The 26,285-nt window shown below is 42.5% G+C and overlaps 1 long non-coding RNA gene across 2 annotated transcripts; it reads right to left on the reverse strand.

The window, feature by feature from the left end:
* Positions 1–12,335: 12,335 nt before the first annotated feature.
* Positions 12,336–24,740, reverse strand: LOC125149555 (uncharacterized). 2 transcript variants are annotated; one of them, XR_007145967.1, is made up of 4 exons: positions 24,644–24,731; positions 21,092–21,213; positions 18,291–18,367; positions 12,336–12,606 (listed from the first exon to the last, which is right to left on the reverse strand). It is a non-coding gene; the product is annotated as an uncharacterized LOC125149555 (long non-coding RNA). The 2 variants fall into 2 exon arrangements; XR_007145966.1 differs by lacking the exon at positions 21,092–21,213 and having other exon boundaries at positions 24,644–24,740.
* Between the last annotated feature and the right edge of the window lie 1,545 nt (positions 24,741–26,285).

Here is a 26,285-nt window from a genome sequence, read left to right on the forward strand (position 1 = left end):
CCCTAAATCATCTCTCTTCTGAATTTTTATATTATATGAACAAAAGATGCCTATAATGCTCCTCTATTCATTCCCATTCCTTTTCAGAGAATTTATTCTAGGATGGGAAGCCATATGTGACTTTGCCTGTCTAGCCCCTGCTGCATTGATTATAGTTGGTACTTGACCCATGTTTAGGCCAATCATATTCTTTTTCCTGGAATATGTCATTGAAAACAGACATCAAGTCATTCGGATGGTGCTGAGTTACTGGCACTAATAAAACCATGCAGAGTTGTGTTCAGAGTTGCTGTCATGAGAGCCCATACATGCTGCCAATATTGACTTGACAGAGGGCTTACTATGTGCCTGGCGTGGTATGAGGCAATGGGGAGAGAAATCAACAAACATGTCTGCCCCCACCAGTCCTATAGTGGTAGGATTTCCTTTAGACACGTTCAGACAGAATTACAGAGGGGGCAGAAACTGGAAGGCAAAGAGGAAGACAGTCTGAAGCAAAAGGAACCAAGCAAATCAGCAAGAAACCCGGCAGCCCCCGGAGGGAGACTTGGAGATTCTGGCTCATATAGTTTCCATGGGGCCCAGCTGTGCATCTGCCACAACCTCCATTGCTTTTGTTGCTGCTGTTACTAGTTGACCTGTATTAAGTACTTACTATGTTCCTAGGACTGGCTAATGTCTTGACATGCAGTTAATAGTCTCAGTAGCCTTATGATCCAGGTACCGCACTATCTCCACGTTATATATGAAGGAATTGAGGCTCTGAGATGAGAGGTGAGTTACTTCAGGACACCAGCTAGTCAGTGACATGAGAGGGACTTGAAGTAGGCTGAGCTCTTTGCAAATGTGTCCCATCGTATTAGTCTGCATCTTGAAATATCCTTGTAATAAACCAGCTTTGCTGGGTGCCTGTTCCTTCCTGTCAACAGATACCTTAGGTAGCTAGTTAATGAAGCTCAGACTGGAGGCGGCAAGAAAAAGTAGCTTTTTGACTTTCTGTTATTATGTAAAACTATAGGAATTTTAAATGGAATCAGGAGGAATAAGCCCCCTCTTGGAAATGTTTAATAAAATAAAATCATTATTGTTTTAAGGCACTAAAAAAAAAGGAAATGTTCAAAGGTAAACATCCATGTAAGTGTTTTGGCTTGCATATTCATTTCTCAATTTATTTTTTAAAAATTTATTTAAATTTTAGTTAACATATAGTGCAATATTGGTTTCAGGAAGAGAGCTCAGTGATTTCATCACTTATATACAACACCCAGTGCTCAGCACAGCAAGTGCCCTCCTTAATACTCATCACCCATTAGTGCATCCCCCACCCACCTCCCTCCATCAACCCTCAGATTGTTCTCTATTGTTAAGAGTCTCTTGTGGTTTGTTTCCTTCTCTCCTCCCCTCCTTCCCATTTGTTCATCTGTTTTTTTCATAAATTACACATATTAATGAAATCATGTGGTATTTGTCTTTCTCTGATTGACTTATTTTAGGTAGGTAATATATTCTAGCTCCATCCACATCATTGTAAATGGCAAGATTTCATTCTTTTTGATGGCTGAGTAATATTCCATTGTGTGTGTATATCTATATCTATATCTATATCTATATCTATATCTGTATCTATATCTGTATCTATATCTGTATCTATGTCTATATCTATATCTATATCTATATCTGTATCTGTATATCTATGTCTATATATCACATCTTCATTATCCATTCATCAATCGATGGACATTTGGGCTCTCTCCATAGTTTGGCTATTGTTGATAATTGCATACTCATTTCTCGAGTTCTATGACTAAAATGAGGAATTACCACTTTGTGAGCATCTGAGCTCTGGCTGAAGAAGGAGGAGTGGGGTGGAGCTGGTACAGAGTTAATACAAAGGGTGCACAAATACATATGCACACCAAGCACTGCCTATAAATTCAATAAATAATGCATTCTGTGCATACATGGACCATGTGTTCTAAATTTATGTAGGGGTAATTAGTATCAATAAAATAAAGATTCATGTAAAGTAGTTACAGAATTCATACTAGCTTTTGTCATATATTTTCTGTATCAACTGACACTATGGGATTATATGAAAGTCCATCCTATGTATGAAGTTAAGACTGGATCCTCATAATCAAAATTTGAAAATCACTATTGTAAACTATACCAAAATCGTACTGAGTGTTTATAATGGGAAAGGCAGATATGTGGCTGTCACTCACTCATCCCATGCACATGGGAGGTGGCTTTTACTGATGAGGACACTCCTTGTGGAAGTTCCTATTATAGACTCACACCCTCATCAGTAGTGACCAGGAAATCACTAACTTTTTGCAGTTAGCTATGAGATGTTGCCATTTTTTGTTTAGAGAATGAAGAACTCATATTCAATGACCATCCCTTTTTATTTCCTAGGGTCCAGAAAGAGCATTAAGGATCAAGAAGCTGGTTTTATCTGATGTGTCCTGGCATTTGGCTATGTTTCAGTGTTTTTGAGTTGCTAAATCTGGTGTCTTATTCATTTCAGCTTGTCAAGTGGCTAAACACACACACACACACACACACACACACACACACACACACACATGCACACACACCCACACACCCCTCAGCTCTGTATATGGCATTAATAAACTAACATTGTTGAGCTTCTGTAGAGAGCAGGTAGTCGAGGAGTAAATGTTATGCCATAATTGAAATAAGTCTTTTAACTCCCAAAGCAACAGAAATCTCCCCCACCTTCAATTTTTGGATGATTATTCTCATCCCACTTAAAAATAGCATAGAGTCTGCGGCAAGATGGTGTGCAAGTTCTCTGGAGCTTTAATCACTAATGACCTCCTCTTCAAGTGGTCAGTGATAATAAACAAGAAGAAGGGATTTCCAAGGGGGCAGAGCATTAATAAGGTAAGATTTTAAAATTAATTTTTCAAGTTAATTAAAATGTCCAAAAGCACAATAAAACTGCAGAAAATCTGGCAAGGGAATGGCAGCAAGGCCTGATTAATGCAAGTCAACTGTCTTCTGAGGGTAATAGTAATAATGATAAGATTATGGATATGGAAGAGCCCTGCTAAAGAGAAATGTGATGTATGTGGAATACAAACTGCGTCCCAGTTACTATTTTATGGTGCACAATGGATCTTATTAAGGAGGAATAGTTGCAAGAATTACCACCGAATTGCTCAATAAAAGTATTGTGTAATTAACAGTGTTGTAGCAGCAGCTGGAGCATGCCTCCCATTGATATTCCATATTCTCCATCTATTTCCAGTTTGCTAAGAGGGTGTGAGTTCTAACTAAGTCTATTTATTTATCCAGTCACTCAGTAAACATTTATTGAGCAGGGCACTCTGCTAGGAGATGTGAGGGGTATGGTGATGACTAAGGCCCTGCTTTTGCCTTCAGGGGCCTTGTTCAAAGAGGGGAGTTAGGAGATGCGTATAATTAATTTTGATACAATGCAGATTGTCTTGAAACCTTCCATGAGAGGTCAAAAGAGAGAGAAATTCCTTTTGGTAAAGGGATTTAATAAAGGCAGCAGAGAAGCATTTGAGAAGGTCTTTGATTTTGATGGTGGTGAAGATAATACCTTTCTACTTATAAGTTCTTAAATCTTTAAAAAGGCTATGAGGCACGTAATGCCATCAAGACAAGCAGGAAACAATGGAGGCATATTTGAGGTGAAGAGTGTAGTCAAAGTAAATAAAGGAGGGCACTCATCAATGATATGTTGAGAGACAGAGGGCACATGAAATGGAAGCACTCAATGCTATGCAAATTTATCTTGTGCAAAGGGGACTTTGGGCGTTTTGGAGCGAGGCAATTGTGACCAAGTCAGACCTGGTTCACCTAACCCTGCTTATGAAGTTATCCTGGCTGCATGGTGGACTTGGGGACAAGAGGTGGATTGTAAAAATGATGTGGGGGGACTGCAGCAATAGAACATGGTAGAGATGCTGGAGGCCTAAACGTGTGGTATGTGTTTTATGAAAACGGAAAGGAGAGAACAGTTGTTAGTCACATGTGAAGGCAGAACTAAAACTCGAATGAAGAAGAGAGGGAGGTCAAAGATAACCAGACTTCTGAGTTTGGGTTGTTAGGAGGATGGCTGCACAAATGCCAACAAAATGGTAGATGGAAGAGTGTTGGAAAATAAATGACGATGTGTTGGTACAAAAACAATGCACCTGGAGAGGTACTTCTCCATCATGAGCTTTGAGGCTGAACTTGACCTAATGCTTCTTAGCTCCTGTGATAATATTGGGTTTAGGTGCCATCAGAACACGCTTGTAAGATAAGACACTTTGGCATGGAATAAGATGTTCTTCAGGCATGTGTGGAAGATAATTTAGACGTCATCCATTTGGGTGTCAGTGTGTTTCAGGATCATTTAGAATGACAGCTCAGCTCTCTGTCTCTGAGGTGGAGACAGTTCGGTTAAGCTCAGTTCTGAGGTCCTGGAAGGATTCTGGGCTCACTATTATGGGATACAACTGCTCCGTAGTTCGGATTTTATTAGATTATCTTCAGGCCTCCTTTTAATTTTCTTTTAGCACCAAAAAATGCATTCCAGCCTCCCTTTTTCATTGGGTTTCTATTATTTCTGGCTGTATTTTCCTCATTCAGCGCCTTCACTTCTGGCATCAGAGCTGATAGGCATAGAAAGTGTTGAAGCGTGGATGCCAGCTGACTTGCCCAGAGTACAACGAAGCAGAACCACTACAATGGAGTTGAAGAATTGATACGAAATTAGAGCTGGGGTAGATTATAGTCTGAAAGTTCAAATTCCATACTGGGCTCATAAACTTTGTTCATTTTCAACTCCCCTGCCTCCTTAGCCCCTTGTAACAATTTTACTGGCAAAGCATAAAGTTTCTGACTTTGTTACTTCTCAGATCACTCCCTACCTTCGTAGCTTGGAGTCCCAGTCCCAGTGTCCCTGGCTTCTTTAACAAGACTCATACAATCTTCTACCTGGCTCTCTGAACTCTCTTCTCTTGCAAGTTATCCTGTGTACTGCACTGTGTATTATTTCCATTCTGAAGATTCTCTGAAGTCTATATGGCTCCCAATTGCTCCTAGAATCAGATTGAAAATGCTAATTCTGGACTTTAGGGCTCCCCTCTGGTCATCATTCTCCTTAGGTGTCCTCATCACCTGCTGCAGCCCCATTCACTTCTGCTCTTGTTGGTAAACAGTCTTACTGCACTCCACACACAACTTACCTACGGCCACATCAGAGAAGTAGCAGGGCACCACTGCTTCTTCCTGAAATGTCATTCATTTCCTCTCTCCCGTACATGCCTCAGATTTCCTTCCTTTCTTTTTTTAAAGTTTATTTATTTATTTTGAGAGAGAGAGAGCAAGCGGGGGAGGGGCAGAGAGAGAGAGAGAGAGAGAGAGAGAGAGAGAGGGAGAGAGAGAATCCCAAGCAGGATTTGTGTTGTGAGCATGGAGCCTGACACAGGGCTCAATCCCACCAACTGTGATCATGACCTGAACCGAAACCAGGAGTTGGATGCTTAACTGACTGAGCCACCCAGGCCCTCCTGCCCCTGCCTCTCCAGATTTCTTTCGGAGGTCTTCCTTGTTTGGATCAGGCAAGCTACTTCTTAGCATGACTGGCATATATTTTCATCACCTTAAATGTAGGTAAAATCTACGAAGGTTACCACATAACTTGCTTCGTAGCAGACGGTAAACAAATTCTACCCCTTTTATTTCATTTGATGGGGAGGCTACGTTTTAAACTCTACTCTTTTGCTCTATGAGATAATTACTATGCAGTTAAACTTAGCCTCCTGCTAAACATAGATCCTAGAAACACTGCTTATAGAAGACCACAGTACTTTCCAAAGGGTGGTTGGATTAAAAAAAAAAAAAAGGCTCGATTTTCACAGGAGTGTAGGAAATCCTGGATTAAGCAGAGTTAAATGGGTTTCTTTCTGCAGGACTACTTAGATATTTTAACAATGTATATTACAGATCTACAATAAGGGATGTTTTATGATCCATCAGAATTAGGAATAGCTCTCCTCTCTGGGTCTGTCTTCCTTTGATTCTTTTTTATTGCAATGAAATGTAAATTTCAGGACATCAAGAGATAGAGACTGATCAAAAGAAGTTTGATTGTCTTTTTATTTCCCACACCATGCGGTGCTAAAAACCACCTGGGCATTTCTTATTCTCTGCCTGCAGGTGAAAGCCTTCAGGTTTCTGAAGTGTTCAGGGCCCAGAACCAGCTCAGGTCACTTTGTCCTTGGGGGAGGATGACAGGGGAAGCACCTCCTTCTTAAAGCCAAGTCCCTCCCAGCACAAAAGGGCAGTTATTCCAAAAGGGGAAATGTGGTCTCAATCCTTCTTATTGCTTTTCTCAGGACAGAAACGGCAGGCCAAAACGGCAAAACTCAACCTTCTTACCTCAGTTAGGGCACCCACAGGCAGGTCCCTTCTCCCTTAATCTTAGTAGGACATTTCGGAAAAAGCAAACCTAACTACTCAACAATGAAGGATTTTCACAGGGAAATCACAGACTTCTCATGTTTTGTTCCCTTGCTGTTGATCTAGAAGCTCCATGTTCCAGCACCTCCCCCTGCCCACCATCTTGCTCCCCACCACCCCGGCAGACACCTCCACTTGTACCCCCTTCTCCTCTTACTTCCCTTCCCATTTGGAGGAGACAGATTGGGGCACTTGTCTCCTGTTCCTCGCTCTTTGTGCTGTGTTTCTGAAAGAGGCTGGTCCCTCCTGAATCCCACCTTCGGTGGGCAGCCCTGCCCCATGGCTCCAGCCCCCACTGGCTTCCAAGGACAGCCTTCTCCCCTTCCTTCTGCTGCTACTCTCTGAGTGCCTCCACCTTTCCTAATGCCTTCCCTTCTCTCTGCCCACAGCTCTGCAAATAGTCACTGACTGTTTTTAAAGCCTCTTGAACCACCTGAGTTGGGTTTTATTTCTTGGTAGACCCTGGATTGTATGCTATATTTTTGGGAAAGATACAGGGGTTCTTGCTGTCCTTCATGTGAAAAACATCAGAGAGCACTCACAGTTTACTCTTGCTGCCTACTTCCTAAGACAGACAGGGAATGTGGCCAGATCTCAGGACCACAGGAGGTCTCCTGCGGCCTCCAGAAGGTGGGCTCTGCTGTGTTTGCCCAACCTTATGTGGCCAGAATCCCTTTTTTGGTGGGGGGCATCTCGGGGACTAGTATTTCACAGAACCCACTTTGCAAAGCCCTGGGCCAGAGTGTACTTCATGGAGATGGGGAGGTGGAGGTGCACATTCAGTGGTTTGCCAAGGACAGGAATTTAGGAAGCTGATGGAGACTAAGCGGGAGCCACCTGTTTATTTTAGAGAATAAGAATGCCTTTGTACAAACTACTCTGGACCTCTGTTTTCTTCAACAATGTCTAAGTAAACCTTTGCTTGGCTTGAGGAAAGATATGCTATGGTATTTGAAATATATCCCAGCAAAGGAAAACGACTAGGGAAGGAGGGCAAAGGTCCTGGCTGGCTTCTTGCCTCCTTCCCGGAGGTGCAGATGCCCGAGTGAGAAGCAGTAAGGGCATATGCACTTAAGATGTGCACATACTGCACATCTGCCAGCAAGGAGCAGTAGGGCCACAACTCTGACCTGCTGCTTCCCTGCAGTCACAGGGAATGATCCCTTCCCCTCAGAGGCAAGGGGACGTCCTTGTCCTCTCTGCGCTCAGGGGGATGAGCCCCAGAGATAGGCAAGGAAATGTTGGTGCCCACCTTTTTAAATTTTTTTACATTTTTAAAAATATTTATTCATTTTTGAGAAAGGGAGAGACAGAGCACGAGTGAGGGAGGGGCAGAGAGAGAGGGAGACACAGAATCTGAAGCAGGCTTCAGGCTCCAAACCGTCAGCACAGAGCTCAATGCTGGGCTCGAACCCATGAACCACGAGATCATGACCTGAGCCGAAGTCCGACGCTTAACTGACTGAACCATCCAGGTTCCCCCCTTTTTAAAATTTATTTTTAATTAAAAAAAATTTTAATTAATTAATTAATTATATGTCAGTGCCCACCTTAATTCTGGTACGTGTTGGAGATAGTAGGCATGCTGGGGTGGGAAATGACTTGGAAAGGTTTTATCATCATTGAATTTGCTTGTCCTTCAGAAACAGAAAAGGTGGGAACTCAGTATACTCTTCCAGTAACCTCAAGGTCAGCGTGTAATGGTCAGAGGCCACGTGGTCTCTTCAAGATGTCCGGGGGAAAAAAGCCACCGTACATATGGTGGGCCTGTGGGGGTTCAGGGTGAACAAGGGGATACCATGGACTTCTGAGAACCCAGCAGAAGCCCCATGATATGTGGCTTGTTCCCTTCTTCCCCCGAGCTTTTGAACAGCTGACTACCTGGTAACTCTCCTGGGACCCCTGTGAAGCCCCATTTCTGGGGCTTAGATGACAGACTGAACCAGTGACCCCTTGTGATGCTCCCTCAGTACTCTTGGTGCCACATCATTCTGTCCTTATCCCCTCCACAGTCACATAGTGCAGGAATTGCTTTGTCATGACTCCTCCTACAAACAGGAGACTCTTCTTTGGGCAAACATGAACTGGGTAACTGGGAAGTGAGTCATAGTGTCATATGGGGCTCTTCCAGAAAATTCTACCAGGCTGACCAGGAAGGCGGCCTTTAATATCTTCCAGGACCTGTCCTCCAAACAGGGGTTGCTGTGTTCCATGTGCGTGGCGCCCCTGGTGGTGGGCAGCATGGAAGCCTAACCCCTGGGGCTCCCTATGGGAACTTTCATGGTGAGACCTGGTTCATCTTCACTCTGTGGAAAGGGGATGGCAGGATTGGAGGCCTCAGTGAGGCTACAGTCTCTTCACTCCTCAGCTCTGGAAGGGATTTGGTGATCCAAAGAGCAGAAAATGAACCTGCTGCATCTCAAGTTCTGCTCTTCACCCAGTCCTTTGCCTTTTGGCCAAAGACCCGGGATGGAAGGAACTCAGTGGGCAGGGCCTCTCCCTTCTAGAAATATGCCAAATTATTTTTTCAGAACCCTACTCAGGCTCAGCCTCTGCTTTGAAGCTGTCCCTGACCTCTCTCTAGAGTGACCAACTTGTCCCGGTGGCCAGGGATTTTCCTTTTTTTAGGACTGAAAGTCCTGTCTCCCAGAAAGCCACCCCCAGTCCCAGGCAAGCGGGGATGGTTGGAGGTCCTTCCCTACTCCCCTCCCCTGTCTGAGGCTGCAAATCTGTTATAGGGCACATCACACTATGTACTCACTGAGTCTTCTCTGGGAGTCTGTGGGCCCTCTGGAGAGAGGGCTACTGTCTGAGGCAGCTTTATCTCCCCTCATGCCTGGTCCTGGTAGGTGCCCCATAAATATTTGTTGAGCATGTATCACTGCTCAAGGCATAGACTCTGGATAAACAGCTCGCTCCCAACTGCAGTCTCAAGAATGACTAGGCAGAAATTCTACCTAAGAATCGACACGGTGGATCCCTTAATACCCCACATCTCTGATGGGTTTGCTTTATTCCCGACAAAGAAAACTGGGAAGCTCAAACTTTGCAATGATTATAAGGGCTTTATAGTCCAGAATCCCTATCTGTAGCAGATAAACTTTTCTTACTTAAGAACTATTGACTTTTTCTGAATGTTTATTGTAGATCATTGGAAAACACCAAGAAGAACATACAATGACCCACAGTTTCATCCTTGGAGAAAATCACTGTTATGTAGTGTATCTCCTTTACAAAAGAAAAGTTAAATCATAATTTTGTAGCTTGTTTCCTTATCTTTTAATACGTGAACACTTTCCTGTGTATTGTAGAGCATTCAGGGTGCCATAACAATATACAATAGACTGGGTGGCTTAAACAACAAACATTTATTTCTCATAGGTCTGGAGGCTGGTAAGTTCAGGGTCAAAGTGCCAACAAATTCAGGTCTGGTGAGGGTCTGCTTGCTGTTCTCCCACACTGTGGTCTCACATGACAGAATGGGCACGAGAGCATTCTAGGGTCTCTTTCAATAGGGCACAAATCCCATCCTGCGGGCTCCACCCTCATAACCTAACCACCTTCCCAAACCTCCATCTCCTAATGCCGTCAGATTGGGGATTGGACTTCCACATTATGAATTTTGGGGGAACAGCAACATTCAGTGTATAGCACCTCGTCAGTAACATTCTTCTACCAGGTGATTAAAAATAGATTTTAAGAATTTTTATAAAAGACAAAGGAGGAATCATCAGTTTTTATTTGTACATTTTTAGGATGCTGATTAATTTCATCATAAAACATGTAAAATTAACATGTTAATTAAAAAAAAAATCAAGGCTATTCCAGAAGAGAGAGAGAAATCTCACTCCCCAGGGATCATCATTGCTAACAGTTTGATATCTGTCTTTCCAGACATTTTCCCATGTACAGGCACACATGCTCATGTATATGCAATCACACGTTACTAGGAAGGCTGAACATGCCCGACAAATATATCCAGAATGCTTTCCAGACATTGGAAATTTTCATTTCTGAAGGGTTTGTTCATGCAGTTTGCTTTTTTTTTTCTGGTTTGGTTTCAATTTCTCATATGGATGGATATGATCATTTTAGCATATTTAAGGATATGAAATATTTTATTTTAAAATTGTAATTTATTTTTACATATTAAACATTTTATATTAAAATTAAAATATCTCCTCCAAATTTAATTTCTTTTAGCCATTTTTTCTCTTCAGAACTGTACATTTTAATGGAGTCCAATATACCAATATTATCCTTTTAGTTTCTGCCTTTGGCTCAAGGTAAGAAAGGCCTTGGCCACCTCTAAACCATAAAATAAATCAATGGCTAAGTATAAATTCCCGTTTTATATTTTAATTTTTAATCCATCTGGAATTCATCTGGCATAAGGAATTACTCAGTAAGAATCCAAATTTACTTTTTTGCCCCCAGAAGGCTAGCTAATTGTCCCAACATTTTTTTCCCTTTAATAAGAAATGCCAGCTGTAGTATTTATATGCAGTGTACCCATTACTGTTATTCTCCAAATTATTCTAAAACTGCAGTTTTGACTTTTTCCCTTAACCAGTGAAATTTAGAATGGCCCAATCTCTGAGGCATGGGCTTCATTTGCTATTTCTTTCTATGATATTCATCTATTTATATCTGGTACTACTTTGCTGTAGTCAGTGAGTATGATCTGAACTAGGTGGAATTTATTAAGGCTTCTCTGTAATATAATATTGTTTTATTTTGGCAAATGTCTTATTTTGTAAATGTTGACAAGAAGATACAATCTCTATATAGTATACACCTCTCGCTCTCTCTCACATCTGTAATTTCTATCACTGTTAAGTGTGTGGTTATGCTTTTTTCAAAAGAAGAATTTGACTCTTGGAACTTGGTTTGTTGGGGAAGGAGACGCTTTTGAACTTTAGATTAAGTCATTGCTAGATTTGCTGGAGAGTTCTCATTTTTCCAGTTTTATTGAAATATGATTGACATAATAACACTGTTTAAGGTACACATCGTAATGACTTGACATATGTATATAATGTGAAATGATCACCACAATACGTTTAGTTAACGTCCATCACCTCGTATAGTTAAAGATTTTTTTTCTTGTAATAATAACTGCTAGAATCTATTCTCTTAGCCACTTTCAGATGTACTGCACAGCAGTGTTAACTGTAGTTATCACCATTATTTTTTTTAATTAATTGCCTTTTTAAGTTTATTTTTTAGAGAGAGAGAGAGAACAAGCAGGGGAAGGGCAGAGAGAGAAAGAAAGAGACTCCCACGCAGGCTCTGCAATATCAGCACAGAGCCTGATGTGGGGCTCGAACCCATGAACACTTAGATCATGACCTAAGCCAAAACAAAATCAAGAGTTGGATACTTACTTGACTGAACCACCCAGGCACCCCTCACCATTATTTTATTAGAGAGTTTTGCACAAAGTCTTGGGAGCAAATTTTCAGGTAATTATAACATGCTACTGCACCTTTTTAAACAATAATTATTCTTTTCCTTTCAACCATGCCGACTTATTTTATTTTTGATCTGTCTCTTAGGTACAGAAAAGAGTTGAGTTTAGTGTTTTGGTTCAAGATGAGAAGTATTTTCCCCCATTGATGGCTTCATCCTTTATGTATGGTTGTTTTACTGGTTGTATTTATTCTTACTTAATTTGCATTGGTGGTGGATGGTATTACTTGTTCTCAGTCATTCATCCACCCCCATTCTTAGCCGTTATTCCTAATGGGCAGAGTGTACTCTCCTTCCTGCCTCTTTGACTTTGGGCTTTGCCATGGGCTTGCTCTGACCAGTGTGGTATGTATAGAAATAACAGCAGCCAGTTTTGAGCAGGGATTTTATTTTATTTTATTTTATTTTTTTATATATGAAATTTATTGTCAAATTGGTTTCCATACAACACCCAGTTGAGCAGGGATTTTAAGAAACACTTTGAGTTTGGCTTTTCCACTGAGTTCTGCCCCCTTGCATAAGAAGCCCCAGAGAGTGACTGCATCTACATCTTAGGACATAGAATGAGAAGACTCAGGGAGCCCAACAGAATTGAGTTGTGCCCAGCAGCACTGCCAACCTGGAAACCTGCAAGCAAGAAATACATGCTTATTGTGACAACCCTTTGAGATTTAGAGTTGCTCATTACTGCATTTCCCTTCCCTTTCCCCATCCATTCCTTAAAACTCTCTTCTTTCTTCCTTCTCTTCTATCCATTCACCATCAAAAAACCGTTAGCAGACTAGAATGAAGTAGACATTCCAAGCAGGAATAAGGGCCTGTGTGCAAGGTGGGAACAGGGGCTGTGTGGGGCTAAGACATTAGCCATAGAGAGGGGGCTTGAGAAATATATTCAGGATAATGAGAGTCAGGTATCTTACTATTGGAAAAGGAGAGGATATATATGGAAATGGAGACAGCTAGAATTAGGGTTGCCAGATCTAGCAAATAAAAATACAGGGTACCATTTGGAACGTATTTATTCTAAAATTTATTTGCTTATCTGATTCAAATTGAACTAGACATCCTGCATTTTTTCTGGAAATCCTAACTGGAATAAACCCTGTAGGGTTGGATTGTAGTGTAGAGGAAGCTGTGTGAGCTAATGGATTTTAATATATATAGATAAATATAGAAATAAATACAGATAGAAATATGGTGTGTGTGTGTGTGTGTGTGTGTGTGTGATGTATTCACATATATATTTTCTAGCTCTGTCAACTCAAAAGGCTTGGGGACAATGATACTCTAGTAAGCCATGAGCATACTTAGTGTCCCGATCTTGGTTTCCAAATATGCACAGGAGTTCTATTTTTTGTTTTTTTAACCGGGGCTCCTGGGAGAAATGGCCTGTTTCAAAGTGGGGGCAGGAAAAAGGCAAGCTGAAAAAGGACAGAACACTTCATTGTGCCAGACTGTAGGGAAGTGCTCAATGAATGTTGGGGAACACTGAAGCCGGCTTGACATAACTCCTACTGGCCAACTCGGGGACGGTTTAAGCATCAAAATAAATAAAATAGAAACTGATATAAACCATTGAATAAAATAAAAATTCTTAAGTTCACACGGACTAAATAAATAAATGAATGAATAAATTGGGCAAAGAGAAAGCTCTTTATAATAGAAAGAATGATGGTAATAGAGATATCACTATATGGCAGTTTTCATCATGATAAGGCACACCAGAAATATCAATGGATGCTAAAGTTAGGGTGTGAGAGTGTACTGAGGAAGAGACGTTTACATAATTCCAAAGTATCTGCCATAAAAATACTTATCAGTTACAAAAGGGAAGAAGTATCTTTGCAGGAGATACCTGGCAGATACCAGCTTAATGAAGTCATCAAAGCTGACACCACTAGTAAGAGCACAAATGGATATTGTGAGCTGCCCAGCAGGGTGCAGTAAAAAGAACACATTATCTGTAAAATTCCAGGCAAAATGCAAAACCTGGCTCTAATCATGAGGAACTATTGGACAAATCCAAACTGAGAGACATTCTGCAAAACGATTGGCCTATAATCTTCAAAAATGTCAAGATCATGAAAGTTAAGAACACATAGGAATTGTTCCAGATTAAAAGAAACTAGACACTCAGCATGACTGGGTAGACCATGTGGTCCTGGATTTGATTCTTTGCTACAAAGGACATTATTGAGACAATTGTGAAGCTTCAGTGAATGTCTGGGAGAAGGGTATGTAGGGATTCCCTATACTATCCTTTCAACTTTTCTGTAACATAGAAACTCATTAAAAGCAATTTTTGAAAAAAGGTAACTAATTAAATATCTATTTAATTGTAGCTTTTCTACATTTTTAGCTTCCTTGATTTTTGTGCTCTTTTCAAAGGTATATATACTCTAAGTTGTTGCTTCTTTTCTCAAATAATGTATTTAAACTTATATTTCTGAATTTATTACATCTTCCTTTGAAGTTATTTATTCCTTTTAAATAGCATGGATTATTGGGGCTCTTGGGTGGCTCAGTCGGTTAAGCGTCCGACTTCAGCTCAGGTCTGATCTCACCGTTTTTGAGTTTGGGCCCCAGGTTCGGCTGTGTGCTTGATAGCTCAGAGCCTGGAGCCTGCCTAGGGTTCTGTGTCTCCTCTCTCTCTGGCCCTCCCCAACTTGCACTCTGTGTCTCTCTCTCTTAAAAAGAAATAAACATTAAAAAAAATTTTTTTAAATAGCATGGATTATTTACTTTTTTATACACATAAAAATATGTGTATATACATATATGGTTATAAGTAGAATATGTATATTATATGTATATATAAGTATATGTGTGTATATATATAGTATATGTATTTATATTTGTATATATACAAGTAGTATATATATATTTGTATGTAATATATGTACATATAATATTTGTATACACACACACACACCCATGTGCCTATAATATATATGTATATCACTTGCCTATTACATATTATACATATTACAATACAAAGTTACACGTATATAAATTATACGTGTAACCTTGTACATGGTAGGTCTACCTCTTTTCCTTGCATATTCTAGACAGTGCTCCACTACTTATTGCCATTCATGTTTCTCGAGGGAAGTTTGAGAGTTATCTGATTTCTTTCTTAGGTCAATAACTTATTGCTTCTGCCTGGATGCTTATTGGATACTTTCTTCATATATGAAATTCAACAACTTGCCAGATTTGGTTTGCTGTGAGTTTATTATTATTATTTTAGCTAGGATAGAGTGAGTCTTCTGAGCTCTATATACAAATCTTCTTTTATTTCACAAAGATTTTCTTCTGTTGTGAATTTTGATATTGTCATTGCTTTTTTGTTGTTGTTGTTATTTCCTCCAGGCATAGAAGTTACTTATATATTAGATCTCCATTATTGGTCTGCCACATAAACCATATTCCATCCAATTGTTTTTATCTTTTTAATTCTTTCTCCATCCATTGTAGGTGATTTTCACAAACCTGTGCTCTATGCTACTATCATCATGATTCTATCGATTTAATTCTGCTTCTAATAGCATCTTAGAATTCTACGCTATTATTTGTCTCAGGCATATTCACTTAACTCTTCCAATTGCCTTTCCATCCAAGTTTATCTTGCTCCATCATCTTTCATTCCATTTCTTTGGTTACCCTGGGAATGCAAAGTAGCTGCTGTCTAAAAACTTCCTTTACTTCCAGATTAAACCATCATTTAAACTTTTCTTTATTCCTTACATATTAGTTTCAGTCCCTCTTTTTTGTTGCTGTTGGGAGAATTACTGCTCAGGTACCACACTGGTTCTTTTTGAATGGGACATTTCTCTCCTGAATGGCTATTTATTCTACATAGTTATGTAGAGTTTCACTGTATTTTTTACCTAGTCATTGTTTGGATCCTCCCTGTACAGCCTGATCTGGAGGCAGGATGGTCAGTGTTAACACATCCTGTTTAGCCAGTGAGCTGCCTGAGGAGGGTGTAGATGAAATCAGGGCATGAGAAGCTGCAGCTAGCAAACTAGTCTTTCTAATAATTACATCTTCTTTTTACCCTTAGTAAATTTAAAAAATTTTCAAAACAGCTGGTGTCTAAGCAGGACACAGAAACCATATGAGTATTCAAATCCATGGAATTAAACACTAGCAGTTAGTTCCATGGGTGGTGAAAGAGCTCAGAAGGGAAACAGGACAGCGAGGCAACTGGGAGATAAGCAACAGCGGGAGTACCCGCTCCCAGGCTGGAGAGTCAGAGGCGGGAGGCAGCGTTCCTGGAGCTTGTGGCAAGGTCACCTGCGGAAGCTGGCTGCTTGAAGGCAGAGTCCGGTGGGAGCTGGAACAATGGAGAAGCACCTTCACTACTGAGGTGTCTCCTAAGGCACAGAAGGAGGAGGTAAAACACCCTAAATTCTTCCTTCTCCTATCCTTCTAATCTCCCAGCAGTGCCTCCCATTGGCCAAATGCTGCCAGAACCAGCTGACACAGGGGCCAGGATGATGCAGCTAAGAGCTGTCAGCCACTTTATAGTAAAGACCAGAGCAGAGGCAGTAAAGATGTGAAGGCAGCAAGTCAGGACTGGCAAAGGTTTTGTACCTTAGAGGTTCTGTGTGTGTGTGTGTGTGTGTGTGTGTGTGTGTGTGTGTGTGTATATATATATATATATATATATATATATATATATATATATATGTAGTTATATCCCAAACTAAATAGCTATACGCCCACACGTTCACACACACACATACACATATAATGTGAGATCTGCTTTCTATATGTTTTATAGCATATTCGAAAATGCTATTTTTATACATTTATTTATTTATTTTTTAAAGCTTATTTTTATTTATTTTGAGAGAGAGAAAGAGAGTGAGAGACAGAATCCCAAGCAGGGTCTGCACTGTCAGCGCAGAGCCCAATGTGGGGCTCAAACTCGCAAGCTGTGAGGTCACGACCTGAGCCAAAGTCAAGAGTTGGATGCTTAAACGACTGAGCCACCCAGTTGCCTCATATACCTTTATTTATTTTGAAATAGTAATCTTTTGGGGTTCTCAAGTAGTCCTAAAACTTTTCAGTTTTTTAGTTGACTCCTTTGGGTTATAAGTAGGACTGATTTTTATCTCATCATGATTCCTGTGGCCAGTCTGTGACCCTTCCTGCTCCTGGGAAGTCTTAGGTCAGCATGGCCTCAGACGGAAGTGTACATTTGGTACCCCAGTTGTGTCTGGATTCTAGAGCAACCAGTTCAGTACCCTGCAGGTCAAGAGAGTCCATGCTGCCTCCATTCTGATGGCCACATAGATTTAATACTTGAAGCTCTTTCATGGGAAGACCTGTTCTGCCTGCCTGTAATCCAGGGGTTCTACTCCCATAAAACAGCCCATGTTTCTCCTGGAGCATCTGATTCTATAGCAGTTCTGGGTTTTACTCTGGAGTTTTCCTCTGCTCACGTTAGTTTCCAGTGCTTAGCCTAACACAACTTCTAGAACAGTCCTGCAAATATATGCTGCCACTACTCCTTACTTCAGATTCAAGGTTGACATCATTAAGTTTAATTAACTAAACTTATTAATTAATTGAGTGATTAAGATTAATTGATTATGTTCATTGTTTGTTTTTTTATACATATGACCTCAAAATACTTCTTGAAATTCTACTAGAAGGCTCTGCCAGTGGCATATGGAAGGACAACATAGTTTCCATCCCGGGCTTTGTAGCAAAGTCCAAACTCCAGATCAAGCTTCAGCAGGTGATGGTTAGTTACAAGGCAATAAACCCAAGGTGTCCCTTCAAGTGTGAGCCATTGACAGATTCTACTTTTGCCATTTTTTTTCCTTCAGAGGAAATCTCACCAGAAAACACTGATCAGTAACAATAACACAAACAATGGGAAATCAAGATTAAAAAGCAGAACATCTCTAGATAAAGAGTGGGATTCAGAATTCCATTGGAGGCTTTCTTAGAATGGATTCCCTGGAAACAGACTCTGAGATAAAGGGTTGCATACTCTCCCCAGGTTTCTTGGGGCGTGCTTCTGAGAAACACATCTGTAAAGAACAGAGGATGACAGAAACAAACAGGGAGAGGCTGGCCCTCTGAGCCATTTGCATCTGAGGCTTCAGCTAACTCTCCAGGGAGCTCTCAGGAGAATTTGGTTGGGACAGAACTCTTCAGAATTGTCCCAGGTCGAAGTCAGGGCTAAGACTTTATATTTCTACATCAGCTAGTCATTGACTGTGGACTGCTCTCAGCAGAGGAGAGGGCAACCTTGGACAAGGCAGTTCCCGGTGGGATATTATGTCACCTACTTAGTGCATGGTGTTTTTTTCCCCCTGCCACAGACTCTCTGCTGGATCATCTGGCCAGGTAGCACTGCGGATTGTACCTGCATAACAATAGGAATTTAAAAAGGTATAAATTATACCTTGTTTTTTAGGTTGGAAGGCATGTTCCCCAACATTCCCCAGTCTACCTGACCCCTAAACACCCTTCATTGAGATAGTGGCTTCCTGAATCCTCTTAGAACTTCTCTTCGACATTTGGAGCTCATGTCTCTTACCAAAATACTCCAAAGACACTTTCCACTTTCTACAAATCCAGCTGATTAACATGACATCACTGGCATTGTGGACCAACGTGATAGTATGTGAAATCTCCAGAATGCCCAAGTCCCTTCGGACCATGTTATGACAGAGGCCCTGAGGTGTTAACAGAGATTTAACAAGGCCCTGGGGGAGGAGGGTAACTGTTTACTACCATCCATCCTGTGGGAACATCAACTTCTGATCCTTCTTTCCCATAGGGATGGAAAAAAGTTAGCTGGTTTAATAGCTATGGATATGCTGAAGATCGTGTTAAAGATACCACAAGTGGTATAGTGGCTGCAATGGAGACTTCTATTTGGTCATGTCTGTGGTAATCTGTGTGCTGAAGCAGCCCTGTGCTGGCCCATGAGCACTGACTTACATTTTGAGGAGCCTTGGGAGATGGTTGTTAAGCCTTTGGTGGGAGCATTACACCACGAAACTTGGCAAAGTCTACAAGCCTCCCCCAAACCTTGGAAACACTGACCAGCACACCACTGGTGGTAGTCCACTGTCATCCACCACGATCAACACAGGTTTTATAGGGTCTAGAGTGGTGAATTAATGGGGATACCATTCCTGAATATATTCCTGAATGGGCACTGATTTTTGCCATTCTCTTTTGGATATGATTTTTTAAAAAATATGTTTGCTATTGAGGAAGGCAGGGGGGACATTTCAGAGGTTTCCACGTGGCTTTCTCCACTGCAATAGCTCTTATTCCACAGGTCAAAAATCTGATATAAGGGTTCTGTAATTTATCATGTATGCCCATTCTAGTTTTATATTTGGGTATGGGGAAATGATCCCTGGATGAATCTATGGACCCAGTGGACCCACAGGGAGTTGCACCTGGGCTCACAACTGGACTCCATATTCTTCAATTACAACAGAAGTTACAATGGTGCTTTGAATCCCTGGGAATCAAAGTCAACTCAGACTCTGGATCCAACAATACTTGTAATATCCTATTATCCCTATGTGACTAAATGGCTATAGGTCACTTTGGGGGAACAACTGGGAGAATTACTACTGAATATAGTTGCTGTACTTTTCCAATGCCTTTTTTTCCTGGGGACCTGACTTCTCTTTCAGTTGTTCTAGAAACAAAAGCTCTGGTACAGAAGCCTGGTGAGCAATCATGACCTTTTATTTGGGCCTGCAGACTTTTGATGATTCATTCTTGATTTCCTTTAGTGGGATAATGTGTGCAATACCCGGCTGCTACTCTGACTTTGCTTTTATTGTGGTAATTGCTTTGGATGGTGTGATGCTGCCACTAGACCTCTATTATTTCAAAATTCCCATTGTTTTCAATGAGTTCAGTTCTGTAATGGCATTTCCTACTCTCAGCCTGGGCTACAGAGGATAGCCACCACGAAGCTTCTCAGCAATGCTCATGCTCCTCTCCCAAGCACGTTCCTTCTCTCTTTGGTAAAAGGGCATCCTCTGGGACTTCCTAAGGCACATTGCTGGCAATGGGGAGTTTCCAGACCTACCTAGTGTATGCCCTTTTACTAGTATATGCATACCCACTTCTCTGAGCCTTGAGATGCCTTTCCAGGCCCCTTGATATATCAGTTTTGGTATTTCTAATTCATTGGGCCATGTGTTACACATTTTCCAAAGTTCTAAGAGCCATCCTAGCATCCTAGCAGGGGTATTTGCCTAGATTTGTATATCATGGGAGAGTAGTCCATGCTGGTAAACTCACCTTAATTCAACTTTGTATTCCATGCCCCCACCTACTAGTATGCTTTCCCATGCCTGCTGGTACATATTGGCCAGATCTTGCAGCTCTTTTGGCATATAGTCCCTATTCTCCCTTAGCTGATCCAGCACATCCCAGTTAGGGGGTGCTGAGATCTAACCTCATAATCTGTCTGGTTTCCAGGAGGGGCAATGGGGACAAGCATTGTCTTTTAAGGCACAGCCTCAATCAGGGTCCAGTTAGGAGACTGAAACCGCACAAGTAATTTAAATAGGGAATATTTAATCTAAAGAATTATTAATTAGCAAAAGATATTCGACTACCAAAAGGAATAAAAGAGGACTCTAAGGAGTACAGAAATAGCATATGTGGAAAGCAGCTACTCCTGCTGGGCTGAGGAAGCATGAATAAGGAAGGACCGAGAAGTTAGAAGAAACATGTCCTCTGTTCTGTTCCTTCCAGACCCTCTGGACCCAGACCTCCACGGAAAGGGCATGGCTACCATGGGAACACAGTGTGCTCATGAAGAAGAGACTTACTAGGTGGCACAGCTGGAGCTTGGTCTGCAGGAACAGCTTTCTGGGGAGGGTTGGAGATTGGCAGCAAGGCAGGGAGGAGGGTGGAGGTCATCCAGGAGGGCTGGAGAGTAAGTATCACCAGGCTTCCTGCATGCCGATGTGCCGGGAGCCAGGCCAAAGAACAATGGCACAATGGGACCAGAAAGAGAAGTCCCTTCCTGCGGCTAAGGCAGTGTCACTCCAGTGCCCTCTATGGACCAATATATTTCACCAGCTGAGAAGGGAGAAATGGTTACCAGGTCTTGCTCCAGGCTCCCAAAGTGCGACTGGTATCCTTTGAAAGCCTTGGCTTACAAGGTTGGCCCTGGGTTGGCATCTGGGAACTTGGGTTCTGGAAGGCTTCCCACCATTCCTAGAACTGATAAGAGTGGCTCACTGTGCGTATACTCTTTGTACACATTGTTTATGCTGAACACCTGCTTTCCTTCTGGGATTCTGGAATTTGGGTATGTGCCCGGCAGAGACTGCTTAGATGACCAGCCCCCACCCCCCCATAAGAGCTCTGGGCACTGAGTCTCCGATGAGCTTCCTGGGTTGGTGACATTTCGCATGTGTCGTCACAACTTGCTGGTGGAGAACCAGGTGCATCCTGTGTGACCCCTGTGGGAGAGGGCCCTTGCAAGCATGCACCTGGTTTCCTCAGCACTTCACCTCGTGCGCCTTTTCCCTTGCTGATTGTGCTTTACATCATTTTGCTATAATAAACTGTAACTGAGTACAATGATATGCTGAGTCCTATGAGTCCTCCTAGCACATCATCAAACTTGGTGTATGTTGGGGAGTGGCCTTGGGGGCTCCTGATGCACTAGTAGAGACACCTGCTTCATTTGAGATCTCTGAGGGATCTTCAAGCAAATGGGGGTGCTATTTCTTTTTTTTTGGAATTCTTTTTTTTTATGCTTATTTATTATTTTTGAGAGAGAGACAGAGCATGAACAGGGGAGGGGCAGAGAGAGAGGGAGACGCAGATTCCAAAGCAGGCTCCAGGCTCTGAGCTGTCAGCACAGAGCCTGATGCGGAGCTTGAACCCACAAGCCGTGAGGTCATGACCTGAGCCAAAGTCAGACACTCAATGACTATGCCACCCAGGTGCCCCTGGGGGTACTATTTCTAACAAAGGGGTGTGGGCCTTGTCTGTAGATCCAGGGAGCCAAGGGGGTCTGAGAGAGAGCTGAAAATTCTCATCTGCATTACTAGAGATCCCCATCTCACGTCCCAGAGTCTGACACTTTCTCTATTAGGGCCCTGATCTTGGCAGAGGAAACCTTCCAGGAGGAGATGTTGACTTTCTCTGGAACTCTGCCACTCTTGTGATTAAGTTCCGAACCTGATCATTCTGTCTGCCTGCCCACGGGCTATAAGAGATCAGCACTTTCTTAAATGTGGCCTAGAAGGCCATCAGGCTTTCACGAGTTTGCATGAATTGTCCAATAGTCATCCCGAGCTTGTCATAATCTTTCTTCAAGAAGTCAAAGGCCCCCAGCAAGGACTACTCAATTCCTTTTATTTAACATATGTCGCATACTTCTCGAGGGCCAGAGATGCCGCAAGGGCCAGTGCACTCACTTCCACCCGTGAAAATGTTAGCAGTTGGAGCCCTGCAACCACCAGGGCCTCTCCCCCACCCCCACCCCCCACCGACCATTGGGGGAAGGGCCTCATCCTCATCCCCTGGGCTGATCCAGCTGTTCCACCTCCAACATCCTACCACTTAGTGCTGTGGTGACTATGATTTAATTATACATACATAATAACACTTTTGGAGCTTCCCGTGTGATTGTACACAAAGGCTCTCCTTTATTCTGGAAACTGTCCTGCAGGCAGGCAGTGGAGTTGCTGTTATCTCCAGTCTCCGTGAGGGAACGAAGCCTCAGAAGAGTGACTCTCCTCAAGTCAGGATCCTACTAAGAAGCAGAGTCTGAAAGAAAGCCCAGATTCTTCGGACTCAAAAGTCGTCTCTCTCTTTTTTATCATGCTGTGCTGCCTTGCCAAAGAACAGGGCATTTTAGTTTCTGCCGTAGGTGAGGAAGTTGTTTGGTTCACATTTGCTTATTCAAATTCTTGTGATCACCTCTGTATTGATATGGCTGGTGGCCATCTCTATCAGATACTTCTGACCGGAAAGAATCAAGGGCATATGAGAGCACAGCTTGTCAACTTTAATGTGCAAACAAGTCACTTGGGGATCTTAAATGTTAAGCTCCACACTCTGATTCAGGGAGTCTGCATCTCTGACAAGCCCCCTGGTTGATGCTGATACTCTTGCTTCCCCACCACATAGAGCAGGTACTCCCTTCATAGTTCTTGAGGGATTCAAGTAAAAAAATGTAGGAATATAGATGCGCCTTCATTTTCAACTTGGTAAAACGGAAAACAGTTCCTCGTGTTAATTCAACCCATAAATACTCTTGCTGACAAAAGGTAACAAAAAATACAAAGCTGCTAATAAATCTAATAAAGCTAATCTAATAAAGTTAAATTATTAGAATTTTGCCTACCATAAGATAAAAATGATGATTTCTAACAGCTTCATTCAGGCATTTGATTGGCAAAGCTTGTAAGCAGTGAGTCAAATAGGGGTGCCTGGGTGACTCTGTCGTTAAGCATCTGACTTTGGTTCAGGTCATGATCTTAGAGTTTGTGGGTTCAAGCCCCACGTCAGGCTCTGTGCTGATAGTTCAGAGGCTGGAGCCTGCTTCAGATTCTGTGTCTCCTTCTCTTTCTGTCTCTCCTCTGCTCGCTCTCTGTCTCTTTATTAAAAAATAAACATTAAAAAAATTAACACCACACACACACACACACACAAACAGTGAGTCACATGGGTGCCTGTGGTATGTCAGTATGCCTTTCCAGTTTTGCAAGAACAAGTCAAAAGACATAACTAAATTTTGACTGACCCATGGAGACTGGAGTAAACGATTTGGGGGATCAGAGCTGTATTGGGTGATGTTTGCAAGACCCAGCCCCAAGTTAGAAAGTTTCCAAGTAGACTTGAGGAAAGTTTCAGGCTATCTGTGATAGCCTTAGAAATCTCTCAAAATGACACCCTGCTGAATGTCCATCTCCCCCTCCCCCACCCCCCAGGCCACCAACCATCTTGTTTCTGTGTTGCTAAGCTCTGCTACACGAAGCCTAGGAGTTACCCATTCTCACATCCTGTCCTTTTTCCTTGCAAGTGCCTGGCCATGGGGCTCCTGCTGTCCCTAGGCTTTCCTCAGGCTGCAGGGTCAGGACAGGAGTAGAGCATGGCCACCCAGCTCATTCTCAGGGTCAAAGACTGGGGTAAAGTGTCACAAAAATCAAAAGTAGTGGCAATCTTGGAAACAGGGGTTGATTTCTTCTTCCTGGGACATCTGGAGGCCTTAGCTCAGGCTTCACAAAGCCTCCCTATGACTTTTTCAGAAAAGAAAAACCCAGCAATTAAAATCAAGTCACCCCCTACCCCCTACCTCTCATTCTTTGCACCAAACCAAACCACCCAGCCAGCCTGTTGTAGAGTCCTTTTCTTGACCGCCTTCGTCCTCAAATGACAAAATATTTCCACTGGAAGTTTTGGGGTCATCACCTCCCTCCCTCTTTTTTCATTTAAATGGCACCAAGAAGGTGTGGGCCAGAGGTATTTTTCCCTTTTCAGAATGGACTTTTCCCTTCAAGAAGCAATGCTTCAAGGCTGGCAATTGAATGTATTTATTTATTTGCCCATCCATCTATCTATCTATCTATCTATCTATCTATCTATCTATCTATTTATTTATTTATTGTATAAGGTAATAGCTTATGGTACTTACCCAGAGCCAGCTGTTTGCAGGATGCCGAGAGCAGGTGGTCTGGGAGGCCTCTGATGAATTGCAAAAGACACTCACCAGCTGCCGACACTGTGTGTAATGAGCAAACCTGCAAAAATCTTTATTTTCAATTGGATTGTACCTTTAAGTAAGCAAGGGAGACAGCCAGTATAACTACAGACCATGACCAACAACCCACATAAACAGTGTGCAAACACAAGTGATTAATGTACCAGTATTTCAAAACATCTAAAGCTAATGAGTCAGATTTACTAGGGTGCACAAAAGAGGGGGAGAGGGGTTGGGGAAGAGAGAACAACTTAATGGACTTTAATGGCCTTGAGCTGCAGCCGAAGAATTCTTCTGCTTTCCATCCACTGTGCCATTGAGCTGGTAAACAAATACCCTGCTGGCCCATGAAAGCCATTTTCTTCCTGGCCATTCAGGGGGTGGCGTTCTGGCTTTAGGATAGAATGAGGGGAGCAAGCTGGTGACCACTGCGCCCTCCAGTGATCTCTGATGATATGCGGGGATAATGGGTTACAAAGACAGACATTAATAAGGTAAGATAAGAGGGGGAGGTTTATTAATTTTTCAAGTAAGTTAGGATGCCCCAGGGCATGGTAAAAGTGTAAAGAATCTGGTGAGCGATGAGGGGCTCGGCTGATTAATGCAAGTCAGCTGTCCTCCGAGGGCCATAGCAATAATGATGAGATTATGGAAGAACCTACTGAAGACAAATGAGATGCATGTGGAATAAAAACGAAGTGTCCTAGTTACTCTTTTGGAGTGCACGGTGGATTTTTATGAAGGAAGAACAGAGGTACGAATGACAGCCTCAGGAGGTGCCAGGACAGGGATGTGCTGGTGCTGGTCAAGTACTTGGGCTGCCCGGGGTTTCCGGAATTCTGGGCCAGCCTGGGAGAAGGGTTGATGGGGAAGTGCGTCCCAGAAACCCTTTCCGCATGGGTGGACAGAGCTGTCCCCAGGGCCATGTCTGTATTTACTGCCCTGCACAGCACTGTACTTTCATGCTACCATTTCCTCCAGGACGTGCCAGGAGCTGGGCTCCCTCCATTGTTCACACTGTCCCCAGTGGACTTCCGCTGTGCCACCGTTGACCAATGAACTTGGAGCTGGAGAAAGGGAAATTGGAATTCTTTTTCTTGTCCTGTTCGAAATTGCTCCCTGGGTTTTATACTCTCTCTCTCTCTCTCTCTCTCTCTCTGCATTTGTCGTCTTGCTTGCATGCTTCTCTTTGCTCCGGTGCCTCCCCGGGCTGCCTCTTAAGTCTGTATCTTTCAATCCAGGCAAAGGGCGGGCAGGCAGCACCCCATATCCTCACTCAACTCATGCCTTCTGCACCAGTGCGTGGAAGATTGACGGGGGTGACCCTTGAACTTCAAAGTGAAGAATTATTTGCTAAAAAGGCAGCTTCAAATCCTAACCTCCAGATGGTTGGGAGTGGGTCGCCGGAGCCTGCCTTTCCCACAAGCGCTTCAGTCGCAAGGGGTTCTGAGGCAAGTCTCTCTCTGATGGTGGTCTGAGAGACACTGAAAGGTTGGTGGTCTGAGAGACACTGAAATGTAGAGATTAACTAAGAGTTGCTTCTGACAGACTCTTCTCAAAAGTTGCCTAGAATTTC

Source organism: Prionailurus viverrinus, chromosome D3 (genome assembly GCF_022837055.1).
Source record: "Prionailurus viverrinus isolate Anna chromosome D3, UM_Priviv_1.0, whole genome shotgun sequence".
NCBI classification, from domain to species: domain Eukaryota; kingdom Metazoa; phylum Chordata; class Mammalia; order Carnivora; family Felidae; genus Prionailurus; species Prionailurus viverrinus.